Below are 21,909 nucleotides of genomic sequence, written 5' to 3'. Positions count from 1 at the left end.
ACATCTGTCATGAATACTCTCAAAACCCAATCCACGTCTACGAGCATAGCATGGCACTATAAGCATAACGTAATAGTAACTCCCAAGGTTTGAATGCAGGGCAATAGGTTCCTACCTCATCAACTACTTCCCAATACCCACAATTTAATTAGATCCTAATCATGCAATGTTTGAGGTTTGATCTAATGCAATAAAAACTTGGTATGAAAGAGGTATGATCAAAGTGTGAACTTGCCTGCAATGTTGATGAAGATGATTCGCACTCAAAAATCTTGATAGCTCTACTCGTCACACTCCGGTCAATCTATCGTAAGCAAGCAATAGTAACCACACATAAGCAATCACTCAAAAGATCAAAAAGAATGAAGAAGACGATTCAGAAAACATCAAACCAAGCAAATAACTCTTGCAACATAAAACAATTTCTAACAGTACCAAAATTATGTGAATTTGGCCTTATCAGAAAGTTTAGGTCAAGAGCTTCGATTTGCAAAAAGAATCAACTCAAACAGAGCTACGAAACTCAAGTTATGACCAAACGAAGTTTGAATTCAAATCTGGTCTAATTCAAATTTTAAACTTTTCAAAAACATGTTTGAGTTGGATTAATGGATAGAGGAGATCACAGCAAAGACGTGAGCATTGGTTTCGTTGGATTTGGATAAACGAGTAAGAAGTTACTGTGTTTTGAAGATCAGGGGCTATTCCACAAATAATTTATTCACAAGCAGGTCCCTGGCAGAAAAAGTAAAAAAAGAAAAAAGAAAAATCCTATCGAGCGAACGCTCGCTAAACAGATCTAATCTAATGAACGTGTTCGCTACAGAGCCTAAACTAGCGAACGCCCACTAAATAAGTCTAACTAAAAAGAAAAACCGGCTAAAAGAAAAACCGAAGAAAACCTAATAAATTAAACCGGACCGGGCGGTTTATTACCGGTTGGGTGGTTTCTTTTGAAAACCGGCGATGGCGTTTTTCGGTGGCAGCGGCGGTTACCGCGGCGATCGCCGGAGTCGGGAGGACGGCGGCGGCGGCTCCGGTGGTCGGGGAGGGCAATGGGGAGGTCGGGGAGGGGCGGCGCGTCGCGGCGAGGTGGATGGCGACGTTGGCGGCGGTCCATGGCGACGGAACGGAGCGGGGTGGAGGCAACGGATCTCGCCGGCGGCGGCGGAACGCGGCGCAAGGGCGGCGGTGCTGTGCAGCAGAGAGGGAGGGCGGTGGCGGATCGGGTCCTAGGGGCCCGGGTGCGGCGACTTTATAGGAGGGGAGGGGAGGCGTGGGCGAGGGGGCAGGAGGAGGCCGGAGACAGCATGGCGGCGGCGATGCGTGCTCGCTCGGGACTCTGTCCCGAGCTGGAAGACGGGCGACGAGGAGGTGGGCTGGGCCGCGGTTTGGCTGGGAGCTGGGCCGGCCCAGTCAGCGAAGAGGGTTTTTTTTTCATTTTTTTCAAAGAACTAAAATAATAAAAACAAAATAACTAAAAATATTATATAGGCATATAATATATCAAAATTTTCATAAAAAGATTTCCAACAACATGGACATTTTTCTAGCATTAAATAAAATACACACAAAATCAGATAATTCAAAGAGTGCTACTGGTCTAATAAAATCCAACAAAAAACATTTAAAAAACCCAAAATGATTTCAAATAAATTTTTCTCCAATTTTCTATTGTAGGGAATCATGTTACCCTAATTTCCATATTTTTTATTTTTGGAGAAAAAATAATTTGAATAAAACTCAAATAACTCCAAATTGAAAATAAATTCAAAAGAACTTTGAATTTAATTCTTTGAAACTCCCAACTCATATTTCATACAATTTGAAGAAGTCATTTTATCTTCTCTCATGAAAATCATTGAGCTGCATGAAGTTTATGAATTGAAATATTTCCAAATGAAATTCAATTATTTTCAAATACCCTTTCATTTAATTTAAATGGAAGAAGTCATATCATCTGCGCTCAAGGGTTTTGTATTTGAAAATAATTTGAATTCATGGAGATCAGAAAGCAAATATGAAAGTTTGGGGAAGTCCTTTTATTCCTTCTCATTTAACTTTCAAAAAGTTTTGAATTCACTCACTTTCAGACAATCAATCAAACAACCAATCAAATATATCTATTTATTATAACATTCCAAAATTTAGAATTTTGGGATGTTACAATCAGCCATTTGCAAAGATATTTCAGTAGGTGTCAACTTATTCAAATCAAGTCTTCGATATAAAGAGAGAGGCATAACACTAACACCGGCTCCAAGATCACATAAAGTAGTTTTAACATAGTTTCTTTTAATGAAGCATGGTATAGTTGGTACTCCTGGATCTCCTAGTTTCTTAGGTATTCCACTCTTAAAAGTATAATTAGCAAGCATGGTGGAAATTCCAGCTTCCAGTATCTTTCTTTTATTAGTAACAATATCTTTCATGTACTTAGCATAAGGATTCATTTTAAGCATATCAGTCAAACGCATACACAAAAAGACAGGTCTAATCATTTCAGCAAAGCGCTCAAAATCCTCATCATCCTTTTTCTTGGATGGCTTAGGAGGAAAAGGCATGGGTTTCTGAACCCAAGGCTCTCTTTCCTTACCGTGCTTCCTAGCAACAAAGTCTCTTTTATCATAACGTTGATTCTTTGATTGTGGGTTATCAAGATCAATGGCAGGTTCAGTTTCTACATCATTATCATTACTAGGTTGAGCATCAACATGAACATCATTATTAACATTATCACTAGGTTCATGCTCATTACCAGATTGTGTTTCAGCATCAGAAATAGAGATATCATTGGGATTCTCAGGGGTGTCAATAACAGGTTCAGTAGAAGCATGCAAAGTCCTATCATTTTTCTTTTTCTTCCTCTTGGAAGGAGTAGGGGCATCAATATCATTTCTCTGAGAATCTTGCTCAATTCTCTTAGGATGGCCCTCGGGATACAAAGGTTCCTGGTTCATTTTACCACCTCTAGTCATAACTCTAATAGCATTATCATTTTTCTTACTATTTAGTTCATTGAGCAAATCATTCTAAGATTTAAGTACTTGTTCTACTTGAGTGGTAACCATAGAAGCATGTTTACTAATGAGTTTAAGTTCACCTTTAATTCTAGACATATAATCACCCAAGTGTTCAATCATATAAGCATTTTGTTTCAATTGTCTACCAAAATAAGCATTGAAGTCTTCTTGCTTAACCATAAAGTTATCAAACTCATCCAAACATTGGCTAGCAAACTTAGTAGGAGGGATTTCAGCTTTATCATATCTATAGAGAGAATTTACCTTTACTACCTGTGTTGGGTTATCAAGACCATGTGTTTCTTCAATAGGTGATCAATTAAAACCATATATTTCTTCAACAGGCGGTAAATTAAGACCATGTATTTCTTCAATAGGAAGTAAATTCTTAACATCTTCAGCTTTAATACCCTTTTCTCTCATGGATTTCTTTGCCTCTTGCATATCTTCGGGACTGAGAAATAGAACACCTCTTTTCTTCGGGGTTGGTTTAGCAATAGGCCCAGGAGCTGGCTCAGGAAGTGTCCAATTATTTTCATTTGTCAACATGTTATTCAATAGAATTTCAACTTCATCTGGTGTCCTTTCCCTGAAAAGAGAACCAACACAACTATCCAGGTGGTCTCTGGAAGCATCGGTTAGTCCATTATAAAAGATATCAAGTATTTCATTTTTCTTAAGAGGATGATTAGGCAAAGCATTAAGTAATTGGAGAAGCCTCCCCCAAGCTTGTGGGAGATTCTCTTCTTCAATTTGCACAAAATTATATATATCCCTTAAAGCAGCTTGTTTCTTATGAGCAGGGAAATATTTAGCAGAGAAGTAATAAATCATATCCTGGGGACTACGCACACAACCAGGGTCAAGAGAATTAAACCATATCTTAGCATCACCCTTTAATGAGAACGGAAATATTTTAAGGATATAAAAGTAGTGAGTTCTCTCATCATTAGTGAACAGGGTGGCTATATGATTTAATTTAGTAAGATGTGCCACAACAGTTTCAGATTCATAGCCATAAAATGGATTAGATTCAACCAAAGTAATTATATTAGGATCAATAGAGAATTCATAATCCTTATCAGTAACAAAGATAGGTGAAGTAGCATAAGCAGGATCACATTTCATTCTAGCATTCAGAGTTTTTTGTTTAAGCTTAGCTAATAATTTTTAAGATCACTTCTATCGTTGTATGCAAGAAAGTCTCTTTTAGTTTCTCCATCCATAACATAGCCCTCAGGCACAACAGGAAATTCATATTTATTAGGAGAGCCTTCATCATCACTTTCATCAATATTATCAGTTTCAATAATTTCATTCTCTTTAGCCCTAGCAAGTTGTTCATCAAGAAATTCACCAAGTGGCACAGTAGTATCAAGCATAGAAGTAGTTTCATCATAAGTATCATGCATAGCAGATGTGGCATCATCCATAATATGCGACATATCAGAATTAATAGCAGAAGCAGGTTTAGGTGTCGCAAGCTTACTCAAAACAGAAGGTGAATCAAGTGCAGAGCTAGATGGAAGTTCCTTACCTCCCCTCGTAGTTGAGGGATAAATTTTTGTTTTAGCGTATTTCAAGTTCTTCATAGTGACCAGCATATATAAATCTCAAGTGACTCAAAGAATAGAGCTATGCTCCCCGGCAACGGCGCCAGAAAATAGTCTTGATAACCCACAAGTATAGGGGATCACCACAATTTTCGAGGGTAGAGTATTCAACCCAAATTTATTGATTTGACACAAGGGGAGGCAAAGAATATTCTCAAGTATTAGCAGCTGAGTTATCAATTCAACCACACCTAGAAACTTAGTATCTGCAGCAAAGTGTTTGGTAGCAAAGTAATATGATAGTAGTGGTAACGGTGGCAAAAGGTAACGGTAGCAAAAGTAATATTTTTGGTGTTTTATAGTGATGATAACAATAGCAACGGAAAAGTAAATAAGCGAAGAACAATATATGGAAATCTCGTAGGCATTGGATCGGTGATAGAGAATTATGCCGGATGTGGTTCATCATGTAACAATCATAACATAGGGTGTTCATCAATGTAATGTAGGCATGTATTCCGAATATAGTCATACATGCTTATGGACAAGAACTTGCATGACATCTTTTGTCCTACCCTCACGTGGCAGCGGGGTCCTAGCGGAAACTAAGGGATATTAAGGCCTCCTTTTAATAGAGTACCGGACCAAAGCATTAACACATAGTGAATACATGAACTCCTCAAACTACGGTCATCACCGGGAGTGGTCCCAATTATTGTCACTTCGGGGTTGCCGGATCATAACACATAGTAGGTGACTATAGACTTGCAAGATAGGATCAAGAACTCACATATATTCATGAAAACATAATAGGTTCGGATCTGAAATCATGGCACTCGGGCCCTAGTGACAAACATTAAGCATAGCAAAGTCATAGCAACATCAATCTCAGAACATAGTGGATACTAGGAATTACTCACGCACGGCGGTGAGCATCATGAAATTGGTGATGGAGGATGGTTAATGATGATGACGGCGACGGATTCCCCTCTCCGGAGCCCCGAACGGACTCCAGATCAGCCCTCCCGAGAGAGTTTAGGGCTTGGCGGCGGCTCTGTATCGTAAAATATATGGAGTTGGAGTTGAGGTCGGTGGAGCTCCAGGGGACCCACGAGGCAGGGGGGCGTGCCCCACCCTCGTGGCTAGGGTGTGGGCCCCTGGCCATGATTCTTTGCCAGTATTTTTTATTATTTCCAAAAATAGTCTCCGTGGAGTTTCAGGTCAGTCCGAGAACTTTTGTTTCTGCACATAAATAACACCATGGCAATTCTGCTGAAAACAGCGTCAGTACGGGTTAGTTCCATTCAAATCATGCAAGTTAGAGTCCAAAACAAGGGCAAAAGTGTTTGGAAAAGTAGATACGACGGAGATGTATCACCCTCCATACCAACACTTTCCAAGGAATTTATTATTTGACAACATAAAGTAAATTCATTTATTTTTTTATTTTATTTTTACATTTCAGGACTGGGCATCCCTAATACCTTTGCATTACTCTCGTGCAATGATAAGTGAATAAACACTCATCTTGAGAATAACACATCTAGCATGGAAAATATTAGCCACCCCTCACTGCTCCACGAGCGAAACAAACACACAAAAGAGAAGTTTATTTTGAAAATTAGAGATGGCACATGCAAATTTGCTTAGAACGGCAAAAGAATACCGCATAAGGTAGATATAGTGGACTCATGTGGCAAAACTAGTTTAAAGGATTTTGGATGCACAAGTAGAAGTCATACTTAGTGCAAAATGAAGGCTAGCAAAAGATTGAGAAGCGGCCAACCAAGAAACGAATAATATCATAAGCAAGCATTAAGCATAATTAACACCGAATAATGCACCACAAATAGGATATAATTTTCATTACATGATTATTGACTTTCATGCATGCATAGGGAATCACAAACCTTAACACCAATATTCTTACTAGAGCACAATTACTCATCAACATAACTCACATATCACATCATCATATCTCAAAACTATTACTAAGAATCAAGTTTATTTTGTCCAATGATCTTCATGACATTTTCTTTTACTTTATCCTTCTTTGATATCTATCACTTTGGCACTAATTTTCATGTGTTGCTTTTCATAAGCTCAAACAAATATAAGTGAAGATCATGAGCATAACAAAATTTCTTTCTCTCAAAATAATTTAAGTGAAGCAAGAGAGAATTTCTTCAAAATTTTACTAAATTTCAAACAAATCTAAGTGAAGCAAGAGTGCATTTCTTCAAAAATAACAAAGTACACCGTGCTCAAAAAGATATAAGTGAAGCACTAGAGCAAGTCCTAGCTCATAAAAGATTTAAGTGAAGCATAGAGAGCAATTCTAACAAGTCATGACATAATTTTGGCTCTCTCAAATAGGTGTGTCCAACAAGGATTGATGACTTAAAACACAAAATAAAACAAGCAAAGACACATCATACAAGATGCTCCAAGCAAAACACATATCATGTGACGAATAAAAATATAGTCTCGAGTAAAATACCGATAGTTGTTGGAAGAAAGCGGGGATGCCACTCAGGGGCATCCCCAAGCTTAGTTGGTTTCTCAATCTTGGATAATATCTTGAGATGCCGGGGCATCCCCAAGCTTAGGCTCTTACATCCTTCCTTCATCCATCGTAAGATAACCCAAAACTTGAAAACTTCAATCACACAAAACTCAACAAAGCCTTCGCGAGATCCGTTAGTATAAGAATAATAAACCACTACTATAAGTGTTGTATCAAACTAATTCATATTTTGTTTTTGTATTATATCTACTGTATTCCAAATTTTCTATGGCAAAAATTCATCAAACAAAACCATAGAGCCATCAAAATAAGCACACAACACAAAGGAAATAGAATTTGTCAAAACAGAGTAGTTTGTAGCAATCTGACTATTTCGAATATTTCTGTAACTCAAAAAACTCTGAAAACTTAGGATGACCTGAGAAATTTGTATATTGATCTACTGCAAGTGGAATGGGTATTTTATCGCTCTCTGGTAAAAAAATGAAAATTAATTTTGTGAGCGTAAAAGTTTCTGTTTTTTCAGCAAGATCAAACAACTATTGCCCAAGAAGATCCTAAAGGCTTTACTTGGCACAAAAACTAATTAAAACATAAAAACACAATCATAACAGTAGCATAATTGTGCTAACACTCAAGAACAGAAAGCAAAAAGCAAAAATAAATTTTATTCATTGGGTTGCCTCCCGACAAGCGTTATAGGTTTACGCCCTTAGCTAGGCATATAGCAAGGATCTAAGTTGTGTCATCCTTCTTCTTCTTAATTTTCTCGGGGGTATTTTTATCAGGAGGTTTTGTAAACACAACTTAAAACATATTATCCAGAGAAACTTTAGCATTTCTTAGTTGGTTTTCATCATAACCCCTTTGATTTCCCGCTACAATCCAAGAATAGTGTTGATTAACATTATTAAAAACTTGTTGGATTATATCTAGAATGGGGACCTCCTTTTTAAGATTCTCATCAAAGATATTATTATCCCCAAGCAAATGCCTTAGTGCATAGTCACTATTGTAAAGTATTTCGTCTATCACAGGTTTGCACGATTCATACCATAAAAATCAAAGAATTCCCTAGCTTCCTGACTTATGTAGTCAAACTCGTTCATAAGAACGAGAGTGGCCAACTTTTTGGCTCTAGGATTCTTTATTTCGCAAAGCTCAAAAAAATCTTTGCAAATAGGATGAGTGCGGATAAATTTTCTTTCAAGTTTCAGAACTAGTGCTGAAATAGCATCCGCATAAGATCTAGTAGTTTTAAGTATAGGAGCATCATCCAGACTTAGATTTCCAACATAATTAAAAAAATCTTGGATACGTTCTTTTCCCATAACGTTCCCTTGCCCTAAGATAGAAGTTTTAGCATCCAGATTGCTTGTACGTCCAATCTTAGGAGTTAGGTCATCATCTGTTGGTGCCATTCCGAAATCACTTATGATTGCAAGCAAAGGATAGATTCGACGAAAAAACGGCGAATGGAAAAAGAGAGGTGAATAAAATGGCAAATTTTTGTGAAGTGGGGGAGAGCAAAAACGAGAGGCAAATGGAAAATAATGTAAATTGCAAGGAGATGATATTTGTGATTAGGAACCTGGTTATGTTGAAGATCCTCCCCGACAACGGCGCCAGAAATTCTCCTTGATGGTAGCTGGAACTACGTCGGTATTTCCCCTGAGAGGGAGGGATGATGTAGCACAGCCACGGTAGGTATTTCCCTTAGTTATGAAATCAAGGTATCGAACCAGTAGGAGAACCAAGCAACACAACTTAAGCAGCACCTGCACACAAATAACAACACCTCGCAACCTGACATTTTATAGGGGTTGTCAATCCCTTCCGGGGTACGGCACCTCAAGATAGGCAAACATACATGAGGTAAATTGTAGTAGATTGATAGATCGAACACCAAATAAAATAAATTGCAGCAAGGTATTTTTGGATTTTTGGTTTAATAGATCTGAATAAAAATGCAAAGGAAAAGTAGATCGCAAGGCAAATATATGAGAAAGAAGACCCGAGGCCGTAGGTTTCACTAGTGGCTTCTCTCGAGAAAAATAGCAAACAGTGGGTAAACAAATTACTATTGGGCAATTTATAGAACTTGAAATAATTATGACGATATCTACGCAATGATCGTTACATAGGCATCACGTCCAAGATTAGTAGACTGACTCCTGCCTGCATCTACTACTATTACTCCACACATCGACTGCTATCCATTATGCATCTAGTGTATTAAGTTCATGGAAAAATGAAGTAATGCAATAAGAAGGATGACATGATGTAGACAAGATCCGTTTATCTATATGGCGGTAGATTGTCAGGACCCCGACTCGATATCACATCGATCTAGCTGGTAACACCTCATATCACTTTGCGGCCTCACGCACGGTATCCCCACGGGTGTCGTCTTACCTTTTCCCGGGACCGTTTGCGCCTTTTGGCTCACGTATATGATAGTGTCGCTAGCATCCATATGATAAAGAGCCCGGGCTGACATGACTAGTCGTAAACCCAAAGTGGCACAGACTTACAGGGACAGGCATCCATGACCCAGCTTCGAACGTGTCGGTCATCAGCAAGTGGGTCCGGGCTGTAGCACTGGGCTAGCAGGACTCCGGTAAACCGGGCTGTAGCGGGCTAACAGGACTCCGGTACTCAAAGCGTGACATTTCCCCGAAGGGACAGACACAGGAACGAAGAAGGACACATGCCGGCCAGCCTAAGTGTTCCAGAACAGTAGCAAGCTACCATGGCTCAGCGGTAACACTAGGAGACATTTCCCGGTAAGAGAGGCTACTAAAGATAAACAACTAGATAGTCAGATCCCACACATACCAAGCATTTCAATCATACACACAATATGCTCGATATGTGCAAATACAACGAAGCATCACAACATGACTCTATGACACAAGTACTTTATTTAAGGCTCAGGGAGCCATACATAACATACACAAAGGTACGGGTCTCACGACCCCACATACAAGTCATACAGTCATACAAACCAGCAGCGGAAGTAACTTGTCTGAGTACAGACAACTAGTAAAACAAAAGAGGCTTGGAAAGCCTAGCTATACTACGTGGTCCTTCACAAGCTCAGGGTCACCACCTGGGTCCTTAGCCTACTCGTTGATGTCAACGTCTACATAGAACCCATCAGAAGGGGTTGCAGCGTCTTCTGTAAAAATGTAGATTATAGCAACATGAGTACAAAGGTACTCAGCAAGACTTACATCAGATCCTACATACATGCATAGTATCAAGAGGGGTTGGTGGAGTTATTGCAGCAAGCCAGCTTTGACTCTTGGCTAGGCTATCCTACGATACTCCAACTTGAAATGATTTTGCGCACACGAGTCCACTACTCACCACTTCAATACACTACCGAGGATCCACCTCCGTCTTCCTACGGAAGAGCCATCCTCGGCACTCACACTTATCTTGAGGCTTTTAACAGTTTCCATTTACTTGTCTATGAACTGTATAGGCAACCAAGTAGTCCTTTACCGCGGACGCGGCTATTCGAATAGATCATGTTAACCCTGCAGGGGTGTACGTCTTCATACATGTTTCCACCACTTAGCGTCTGCACACGACATGTGCTCGGCAGACTTCAAGCGAAAGCCGACGTGGGTGTAGACCACGACCTACCTAAACACTTAAGCATCTAGTCCAGGTTTATCGGCTATTCAGGTTCCATCCGCAGGGAGTCCGACCGAGGTTTCCCATACGGCCCCGAACGATGTGAACAGGGTTCCCGAGATACCTAACGGGTATTCGGTACACCGTGCCACGTACCTACCGCATCACAGCCCACCCCTACGGTCAGCGCTGTCCACGGCCTCCAGTAGGCTACAAACACCAGAAACTACTTGCAACTCCTGGACAGAGAGCTAGGGTGAATAAGAAGTCGAGCGGGGTCATATTTCAGGGCCCAATGCATGGTAGTAGCTGTATCTTAAATCACGCATACAGATCTCAGTGCTTAAGGTCGGCTTCAATGAAACAACCCACCATGTACTCCTACATGGCCTCTCATCGATACCTTTACCAAATCGTGTTCACCACACCACTCTCATTACCGAGATAAACATTTCACTCTAGCCCATCACCCAGATGAACCAGACCTGACACGACTCTAAGCATAGCACGCATAGCAAGGTAGGAACAACACATACATATGGCTCAAACAACTCCTACACATGCTAGTGGGTTTCATCTAGTTACTGTGGCAATGACAGGTCATGCAGAGGAAATGGGTTCAACTACCGTAGCACACAGCAGTTTGAAACGCGTTGTCTTAATGCAGTAAAAGAGAGCAGGAGCGAGAACATGGGATTGTATCGATATGATCAAATGGTTGGTTGCTTGCCTGATGGTTCGATGCACTGATACGGTTCTTCGTTAGGGTAATCAGGGTACTCTTCGGGGACAGAACCTGCCGCAGAGAGCACCGATACACAAACATCACCAAACAATGTGCAACAATATGATGCATGCATGAAACATGGCAATATGAGTGTATTGGGCTAATGCAACTAAAACCAGAAGGGTTTGAACAAATTTGAATCAAGGATTCAAATTTCAAATTCAAATATGGCCTTTTAAAGTGCTTTTCCTTGTTCTGCTTAAAACATCAATTTAACTTGTTTGATCATGCATGAAAATAGTACGGATGGATAGATTGGATTTTTCTGATCATTTTTCATATATAATTTGTCCAATTTGGAGTTACAGAATAAAAGTTATGAATTTTTGAAGTTTAAATAATATTCTGGAATTTCCTGAATTAATTTAAATCCAGAAAATCAATTACTGCGTCAGCCTGACGTCAGTGTGATGTCAGCAGGTCAACGGAACAGGTCTGGGTCAAACCTGACAGTGGGTCCCGCATGTCAGGGTGATTATTTTAATTAAAACTTAATTAAAACTAATCCTGTTTAATTAACAGGGCTGGGCCCCACCTGTCATTGACTCAGGGGAGTCAACCAGGGCCCACCCGTGGTCAAAGTCAAAGTCGGCTGCACCGGCGTTTAGTCGCCGGCGAGCCCGACGCGGCGGCGGAAGTGGTTTTGGTCATTTCGGCCACCAAACGGACCGCGGAGACCACCGGAGTGGAGCTGAGGCCAACCCGCAGCTCTTGGCGGAGCCCGTTGGGGTCGGGGTGGCCGGAGTCGACGGCGGCGAGCTCGGCTGCGGCCGCCGGGGTTCGGTCGTGCACGGGAACGGTGCTGGAGCTCGAAGTCGAGCAAAGCGAGGCGCTAGGGATGCTCTACGGGGTCTTGCGAACTCGTTGGACTCGCCGGGGTGACCAAATGGTCACCGGAGCTGCTCGACGGCGAGCTCGGCAACGGCGGAGGTTCGGCCGTGGTGGGGAGGTGGCTACGGTGAGGGAACGAGGGGAAGGAGAGGGGGAAACGGTGGCGTAGCTCACCGCGGTTGCAGTGGGCGTCGAAGCGGGCTCGGGGACGCGCTGGAGACGGCGAATTCGACGGCGACGGTGGTCGGAGCCCGAAGAGGGGAACGGCGACGTGGCGGCGATGCAGGGCTTCCGGGGAGCTGTGGAGCGGTGGGGAGGAAGAGGGAGTCGTGGCGGAGCTCCTGAGCTGGTCGGGGAAGCGAGGGGTGGTCGGAGACAGCGGCTAAGGCGAACGGCGGCGACGGTGGTGTTCGGCCGGGCGAGAGAGAGAGCGAGGGAGAGGAGGGGAGAACCGGGGGAGAGTGAGAGAGAGCAGGGGGGAGGCGTGGCGTCGTCCAGGGACACCGACGCGAGGAGGGGAGGGCAGGCAGGCAGGGAGAGAGGTGGCGTGGCGCGGTGGCCGTGCGCGCGCGCCGGCCACACTCCCCTCCCTCTGTCGGGGCGAAGACGACAGAGGAGGGAGGTGGGCTGGGCCGGCTGCTGGCTGGGCCGGCCAGCTGGCTGGGCTGCACAGGGAGGAGCCCAGGTAAGCTTCTCCCTTTTAGTTTTTTTTTCTGTTTTCTAATTTCTGACATTTGTTTTGATTTAAATAATATATTAAATCATTTATTTAACTTATGCCAATTTTTGCAGGAGCTATATATATTATTCCAGAGCTCTTTTATAATTGGCATAATATTTGGGCATATATTAATATATATAATTAATATATTTCCAATGCAAATATTTATGCATTAATTCCAAATGCCCAAAATAAATGTCCATGAGCCACTAAAAATATTGGTTTGATTTTTATCTCTGTCCAATATTTTCAGAGAGCAACATGAGCATTTTCTTGGATCCTTTTGGAGAAATTTTTATTTGGGTCATTTTCAAAATGGTTCTGAGGGTTTCACAGATCCCCATTTCAAGTTTCTGATGAAAGAGTAAACATGATGCAACACTCTAATGCATGACTTGCTAGGGTGTGACAACTCACCCCCACTCAAAAGAATCTCGTCCCGAGATTTGGGTTCCTCCGAGAAGAAGGCGGGATATTCAAGTCGAAGACGATCCTCCCTTTCCCAAGTTGCTTCATCCTCAGAATGGTGCGACCATTGAACCTTGAGAAACTTGATATTATGACGCCGGGTGGTACGTTCGGCTTGATCGAGGATACGAATGGGGTACTCTCGATATGTAAGATCATCTTGGAGATCAAGCGTTTCGTGGTCCACTTCACGGATAGGATCCGAGAAGCAACGCCTGAGTTGAGAAACGTGGAAGACATCGTGAACTCTGGAGAGGTGCGGAGGTAGTTCCAACTGGTAGGCAACTTCTCCTCGTTTGGCAAGAATGCGAAAAGGTCCAATGTAACGAGGAGCCAATTTGCCTTTGATACCGAAACGATGGGTTCCCTTCAGAGGGGTGACCCGAAGATAAGCCTTCTCGTCAACCTCGAAAGTCATAGCCTTATGTTTTCGGTCATATTGACTCTTTTGACGGGATTGGGCTGTTTTCAACTTTTCACGAACGATACGAACTTGTTCCTCTGCTTCCTGAATCATATCCGGGCCAAAGAATTGTCTTTCCCCGGTCTCTGACCAGTTAAGGGGTGTTCGACACCGTCGTCCATAGAGAACTTCAAAAGGGGCTTTACCCAAGCTAGACTGATAGCTGTTGTTATAAGCGAATTCGGCAAATGGAAGGCACTTCTCCCAGTCCATCCCGAATGAGATAACAGAGGCTCGAAGCATGTCTTCTAGAATTTGGTTGACGCGTTCCACTTGACCACTCGACTGAGGGTGGAAAGCGGTGCTGAAGGAGAGACGGGTTCCCATAGCATTTTGGAAACTTTCCCAAAATCGAGAGGTGAAGAGACTTCCTCGATCCGAGTTAATTTCCAAAGGAACACCATGGAGGGACACTATTCGGGAGATGTATAAGTCTGCCAGTTGACTAGCGGTTATACTCTCTCGAACAGGTAAGAAATGGGCTACTTTGGAAAGACGATCGACAACGACAAAGATAGCATTATTCCCTCTCTTGGTCCTGGGAAAACCGGTAATGAAATCCATACCAATTTTATCCCATTTCCATTCAGGAATAGCTAGGGGTTGAAGGGTGCCAGCAGGCCGTTGATGCTCTGCTTTTACACGACGACAGACGTCGCAATTAGCAATATACTGAGCAATTTCTCTCTTCATCCTAGTCCACCAGAACCTCTGGTGTAGGTCCTGATACATCTTAGTACTACCGGGATGAATAGTGAGAGGAGATTCATGAGCCTCCTTAAGGATCAACTGCCGTAGATGCTGGTTCTTGGGAACCACTAGACGGTTCTCAAAGTACACAACACCATGATCATTTGTGGAGAAACAACTAGCACCTCCGCTAGCAATGTTCTCCTTGATCTTAGCTATTCCCTTATCTCGCTTCTGGGCAGCAATGATTTGATCCGTAAGAGTAGGTTTCGCCACCAAGGTGGAGAGAAATCCTTGAGGAACAATGTGAAGGTTAAGCTTCCGAAATTCCTCATGGAGAAGCGGTTGACTTTGTTGTAACATCAGGTTGTTACAATAAGATTTACGACTTAGCGCATCAGCCATGACGTTGGCTTTCCCTGGGGTGTAGGTTATTCCTAAGTCGAAGTCTGTGATCAATTCAACCCAACGTCTTTGCCTGAGATTCAGATCCGGTTGGGTGAAAATATACTTCAGACTTTGGTGATCAGTGAATATTTCGCAACGATTACCGAGGAGGTAATGTCGCCAGGTCTTAAGTGCATAGACTACGGCTGCAAGCTCTAGATCATGAGTGGGATAATTCTCCTCATGTGGGTGCAATTGCCGTGAAGCGTAGGCAATTACGTGTCGATCTTGCATGAGAATGCAACCTAGTCTTTGTCGCGAGGCGTCGCAGTAGATAGCAAAGTCCTTAGAAAAGTCTGGCGGTACCAGCACGGGAGCAGAAGTCAGGCGTCTTTTCAGTTCCTGAAAGCTGTGCTCACATTGTGGAGTCCATTCGAACTTCTTATCTTTCTTGAGGAGTTCGGTTAGAGGTTTAGCAACTTTGGAGAAGTTTTCGACAAAGCGACGGCAATAGCTCGCTAAGCCTAGAAAACTCCGAACTTGCTTGACCGATTCAGGTGGAGTCCAATTAAGGACGGCTTGAACTCGCTCAGGGTTAACAGCAATACCTTTACCAGATATTACATGACCCAGATAGGTCACTTCTGACAACCAGAATTCACATTTAGAAAATTTGGCATAAAGGCGATGCTCTCGAAGTTTCTGCAACACTAGCCTTAGATGTTCGGCATGTTCTTCCTTGTTCTTGGAGTAGATGAGTATATCATCGAGGTAAACCACGACGAATTTATCCAAATACTCCATGAAGATTGAGTTCATTAACCGAGAAAAGGTGGCTGGAGCGTTGGTTAATCCGAAGGACATGACGGTGTACTCGTATTGGCCGTAACGAGTAACAAAGGCCGTTTTAGGAATGTCCCCGTTTCTGATTTTGATTTGATGGTAGCCCAACCTCAAATCCATCTTGGAGAAGACTGAGGATCCAGCGAGCTGATCATACAGGTCGTTGATCCTGGGAAGTGGATATTTGTTCTTGATTGTGACCAAATTAACAGGTCGGTAATCTACAACCATCCGGTCCGTACCATCCTTCTTCTTGACGAATAGGACGGGGCAAGCCCACGGAGATGAGCTAGGTCGGATGAAACCCTTTTTCAAGGACTCATCGAGTTGTTTCTTAAGCTCGGCTAGTTCTAGGGGTGCCATCTTATAAGGTCTTCTAGCGATCGGAACGGTTCCTGGAATGAGGTCTATTACAAACTCAACATCCCTGTCAGGTGGAACACCTGGCAATTCCTCTGGAAAGACATCCGGGAAGTCACGGACTACCGGAACGTCCTCAAGGTCTGGCAAAGGGCTGGCGTTAAGAGAATATAATTGTCGCTTGGCTATTCGGGTCAAGACATTGACTATCTCTCCCGAAGGATGGGTGAGTTGAACAGTCCTAGAGAAGCAATCGATTTGGGCATGATGAGCTGACATCCAGTCCATACCCAAAATGATATTAATATCTGAAGATTTAAGGGCTATCAAAGACGCGAGGAAAACAAGTCTGTCGACTTGGATTTCATTTCCATGGCTTACTCTAGAAGTTTGCCATTTGGATCCCGGAGTTTGAATTACCATAGAGGTTGGCATATCACCGAATGCGACGTTATGCAAGCGAGCATAGTTTTCAGATATAAAAGAATGAGAGGCTCCTGTATCGAAAAGGACAGATGCCGGGTGGCAGTTAACAAGAAGCGTACCGAGAACGACGTTGGGATCCTCTTGAGCTTCTTCGGCAGAGATACAGTTGACATGGCCACGTGAAGCGGTGACCGGCTTGGCGTGGAATATTTTTCCTGTCGGCTTGCCATGGCCAACAGCTTTAGCAGATTGATTGGGGTTGGTCTGGGGACACTCACGCATATAGTGACCAGATTCCCCACACTTGAAACAAGTCACGGAACTGGTACGTGGAGGAGCATTGTTAGTTGGTCCCCCATAGGGCTTGGCTGGAGCAGACTGTTGAACGGGGCGAGGCGCCTGGAAGGATGGCCTCGGTGTAAACCTGGGTGGCAGGGCGGTGTTGGGTACCCACACGCGGCGCTTCTGAGGACCAGCACCGGATGAGGAACCCATGTCACGGCCATGCTTGCGTGTTGCGTCATAGTCAGTCTGACCAGTTTCAGCACTGATGGCTTTGTTGACAAGTTTCGAAAAAGATGTGCACTCATGCAGACGGAGGTCGCGGCGAAGCTCAGGACTAAGGCCCTTACGGAACCTTGCTTGCTTCTTGGCATCGGTAGACACTTCCTCAGTTGCATATCGTGCGAGATTACCAAACTCCCTGCTATAGGCATCCACAGAAAGTCGGCCTTGGGTGAAACTGCAAAATTCTTCACGTTTACGGTCCATGAGACCCTCCGGAATGTGATGTTCACGGAAAGCCTCGCTGAATTCAGCCCAAGTTGTGACATGGCCCGCTGGGCGCATAGCTCCATAATTCTCCCACCATAGACTGGCGGGGCCTTCAAGATGATATGCAGCAAAGGTGACCTTGTCAGCCTCCGCTACCAGCGCGGAACGCAGTTTGTGAGAGATACTGCGAAGCCAGTCATCAGCGTCGAGAGGCTCGGCGGAGTGGTGGAACGTGGGTGGATGCAATTTGATAAAATCACTGAGTGACACCACGTTAGCCCTCTGATGGTGTGCTGTATTCTGTTCAATACGCTCCAACAAACGGTTTGTCTCCCGCTTGTTTCTCTCAGCTTCCATCATCACCTCGGCTAGTGAAGGAGGATGAGGCAGATTTGCATCCCTGGCTTCACTGCCTTCGGCCTGCTCTTGAGAAGCAGGGTTAGCGCGCGTGTTGACCATCCTAGGTAAACAAGAAAATGATTTAGTCAGGATGGTAAAATTCCGACATAGGATTCATAATGTAAGGAATAACTCGGAATGCAAGATGATCATCCGTATGACATGGTAGATACAGAAACTGCTTCTTTTATTCCATCGTCATACACACCATACAGGGTTTAGTACAAGACCAAACATAGTACTATTACGGTGAAAAGAGGATTACATCTCATCGGAGGCATTCCCAGCTCCTATACATTATTTTTCTACACCTCCGGAAGGAGTACAAACTAGGTCATATCCCACGAGTCACGCGGGACGATAGACGACACAGCTAGTGCGAACTAGTGATACTACCACTAACTCAGACCGATCCGTAGTAGTCCTCGTAGAAGTCACCTCCATAGCCTGGGAGCTCAACATGATCATCTGGAAACAGACGGTCTCGCGGAGCTTGTGGACCATAGGGGCTAGGATGAGGCCTTGGACCAACAAACGGTGGCCTGCGGGGACCGCGAGGTGGGGTGATGCCTCCTACATCACGCCAAACCATCACGTCTGGCAGAGCAGATCTCACAGGATAGAGATCGCGCATATCTGAACATCCAGCTTGCACCGCCGGTGCGAACCGAGTCAAAGTGGCCCAGTGGTCAGCACGGGTGTTGAAGAGCTCTAGCCTTAAGGCCCGATTTTCACGGTCCTTATCCTCGAGCATCTCAGCAGTGGTGCGAGTCCGTGAATCCTCCTGAGTGGGGTCAGCATAGATAGCCTGGAGATACCCTTGCACTCCCGGAAGTGATCCTGGCATATACCGGAAATCAGAGTCCCGAAATATACCAGATCTGACTCGCATAATGGTCATCATAGAGTAGGCGGCGTCCTGCACAGCCATCTCAATAGTAACCCCGAGTCCATAAGAGCAGTGAAGAGGCTCGGTGGATCCAGGATAAGATGGAAATATCCTGACAGTGCAGAGATACTGGCTTTGATTAAAGTCTCGGAATTGCTCTTCGACCGTGTACTCAGGATACCAGCGGTATCCAGCCTCAGTCATTACCCTGACCAACTTAGCAGTATGGCCGGGTACATCTAGGCATCGAGTCAGGCGAACCACTTGATTGAGGTCGCGAGTGGCCATCTGAAAGCACCATCATAATGCAAAGGCATTAGAATTTTTAGCAAAATTTCGGCAGCATAACAGCTGTAAATGCTCAAAAAGGATATTGAGACATTTGACAAAGGATTTCGTACATACTCAACATCATCATATCAAAGTTCTGAAACCATTCTAACAACATAATGTGGTAGTAGATCTGAACTAGGCTTGTATCCATCAAACTTATAAGGTACTACTGATTAGTAACTCGTGATCCTGATAGAGAGAACAGATCCTAATTCCTTAACCCCCGGTGGAAGAATGGACTGACTCAGATCAGAATGTCATAAGGTATAAGGAGTAAAAAGAGCCTTACGTTCCAACCCACAAACAATTCCCCTACATATAACTAAAGAATTTCTAGACTCAACATCGACCAGTTTGGCTTGGAGAACCTACAGGCAGTCCGGCTCTGATGCCAACGCTGTCAGGACCCCGACTCGATGTCACATCGATCTAGCTGGTAACACCTCATATCACTTTGCGGCCTCACGCACGGTATCCCCACGGGTGTCGTCTTACCTTTTCCCGGGACCGTTTGCGCCTTTTGGCTCACGTATATGATAGTGTCGCTAGCATCCATATGATAAAGAGCCCGGGCTGACATGACTAGTCGTAAACCCAAAGTGGCACAGACTTACAGGGACAGGCATCCATTACCCAGCTTCGAACGTGTCGGTCATCAGCAAGTGGGTCCGGGCTGTAGCACTGGGCTAGCAGGACTCCGGTAAACCGGGCTGTAGCGGGCTAACAGGACTCCGGTACTCAAAGCGTGACATTTCCCCGAAGGGACAGACACAGGAACGAAGAAGGACACATGCCGGCCAGCCTAAGTGTTCCAGAGCAGTAGCAAGCTACCATGGCTCAGCGGTAACACTAGGAGACATTTCCCGGTAAGAGAGGCTACTAAAGATAAACAACTAGATAGTCAGATCCCACACATACCAAGCATTTCAATCATACACACAATATGCTCGATATGTGCAAATACAACGAAGCATCACAACATGACTCTATGACACAAGTACTTTATTTAAGGCTCAGGGAGCCATACATAACATACACAAAGGTACGGGTCTCACGACCCCACATACAAGTCATACAGTCATACAAACCAGCAGCGGAAGTAACTTGTCTGAGTACAGACAACTAGTAAAACAAAAGAGGCTTGGAAAGCCTAGCTATACTACGTGGTCCTTCACAAGCTCAGGGTCACCACCTGGGTCCTTAGCCTACTCGTTGATGTCAACGTCTACATAGAACCCATCAGAAGGGGTTGCAGCGTCTTCTGTAAAAATGTAGATTATAGCAACATGAGTACAAAGGTACTCAGCAAGACTTACATCAGATCCTACATACATGCATAGTATCAAGAGGGGTTGGTGGAGTTATTGCAGCAAGCCAGCTTTGACTCTTGGCTAGGCTATCCTACGATACTCCAACTTGAAATGATTTTGCGCACACGAGTCCACTACTCACCACTTCAATACACTACCGAGGATCCACCTCCGTCTTCCTACGGAAGAGCCATCCTCGGCACTCACACTTATCTTGAGGCTTTTAACAGTTTCCATTTACTTGTCTATGAACTGTATAGGCAACCAAGTAGTCCTTTACCGCGGACGCGGCTATTCGAATAGATCATGTTAACCCTGCAGGGGTGTACGTCTTCATACATGTTTCCACCACTTAGCGTCTGCACACGACATGTGCTCGGCAGACTTCAAGCGAAAGCCGACGTGGGTGTAGACCACGACCTACCTAAACACTTAAGCATCTAGTCCAGGTTTATCGGCTATTCAGGTTCCATCCGCAGGGAGTCCGACCGAGGTTTCCCATACGGCCCCGAACGATGTGAACAGGGTTCCCGAGATACCTAACGGGTATTCGGTACACCGTGCCACGTACCTACCGCATCACAGCCCACCCCTACGGTCAGCGCTGTCCACGGCCTCCAGTAGGCTACAAACACCAGAAACTACTTGCAACTCCTGGACAGAGAGCTAGGGTGAATAAGAAGTCGAGCGGGGTCATATTTCAGGGCCCAATGCATGGTAGTAGCTGTATCTTAAATCACGCATACAGATCTCAGTGCTTAAGGTCGGCTTCAATGAAACAACCCACCATGTACTCCTACATGGCCTCTCATCGATACCTTTACCAAATCGTGTTCACCACACCACTCTCATTACCGAGATAAACATTTCACTCTAGCCCATCACCCAGATGAACCAGACCTGACACGACTCTAAGCATAGCAGGCATAGCAAGGTAGGAACAACACATACATATGGCTCAAACAACTCCTACACATGCTAGTGGGTTTCATCTAGTTACTGTGGCAATGACAGGTCGTGCAGAGGAAATGGGTTCAACTACCGTAGCACACAGCAGTTTGAAACGCGTTGTCTTAATGCAGTAAAAGAGAGCAGGAGCGAGAACATGGGATTGTATCGATATGATCAAATGGTTGGTTGCTTGCCTGATGGTTCGATGCACGAATACGGTTCTTCGTTAGGGTAATCACGGTACTCCTCGGGGACAGAACCTGTCGCAAAGGGCATCGATACACAAGCATCACCAAACAATGTGCAACAATATGATGCATGCATGAAACATGGCAATATGAGTGTATTGGGCTAATGCAACTAAAGCCAGAAGGGTTTGAACAAATTTGAATCAAAGATTCAAATTCCAAATTCAAATATGGCCTTTTAAAGTGCTTTTCCTTGTTCTGCTTAAAACATCAATTTAACTTGTTTGATCATGCATGAAAATAGTACAGATGGATAGATTGGATTTTTCTGATCATTTTTC

The sequence above is a fragment of the Triticum dicoccoides genome, chromosome 7A (genome assembly GCF_002162155.2).
Source record: "Triticum dicoccoides isolate Atlit2015 ecotype Zavitan chromosome 7A, WEW_v2.0, whole genome shotgun sequence".
In the NCBI taxonomy this organism is placed as follows: Eukaryota; Viridiplantae; Streptophyta; class Magnoliopsida; order Poales; family Poaceae; genus Triticum; species Triticum dicoccoides.
This window is presented reverse-complemented; position numbering follows the sequence as displayed.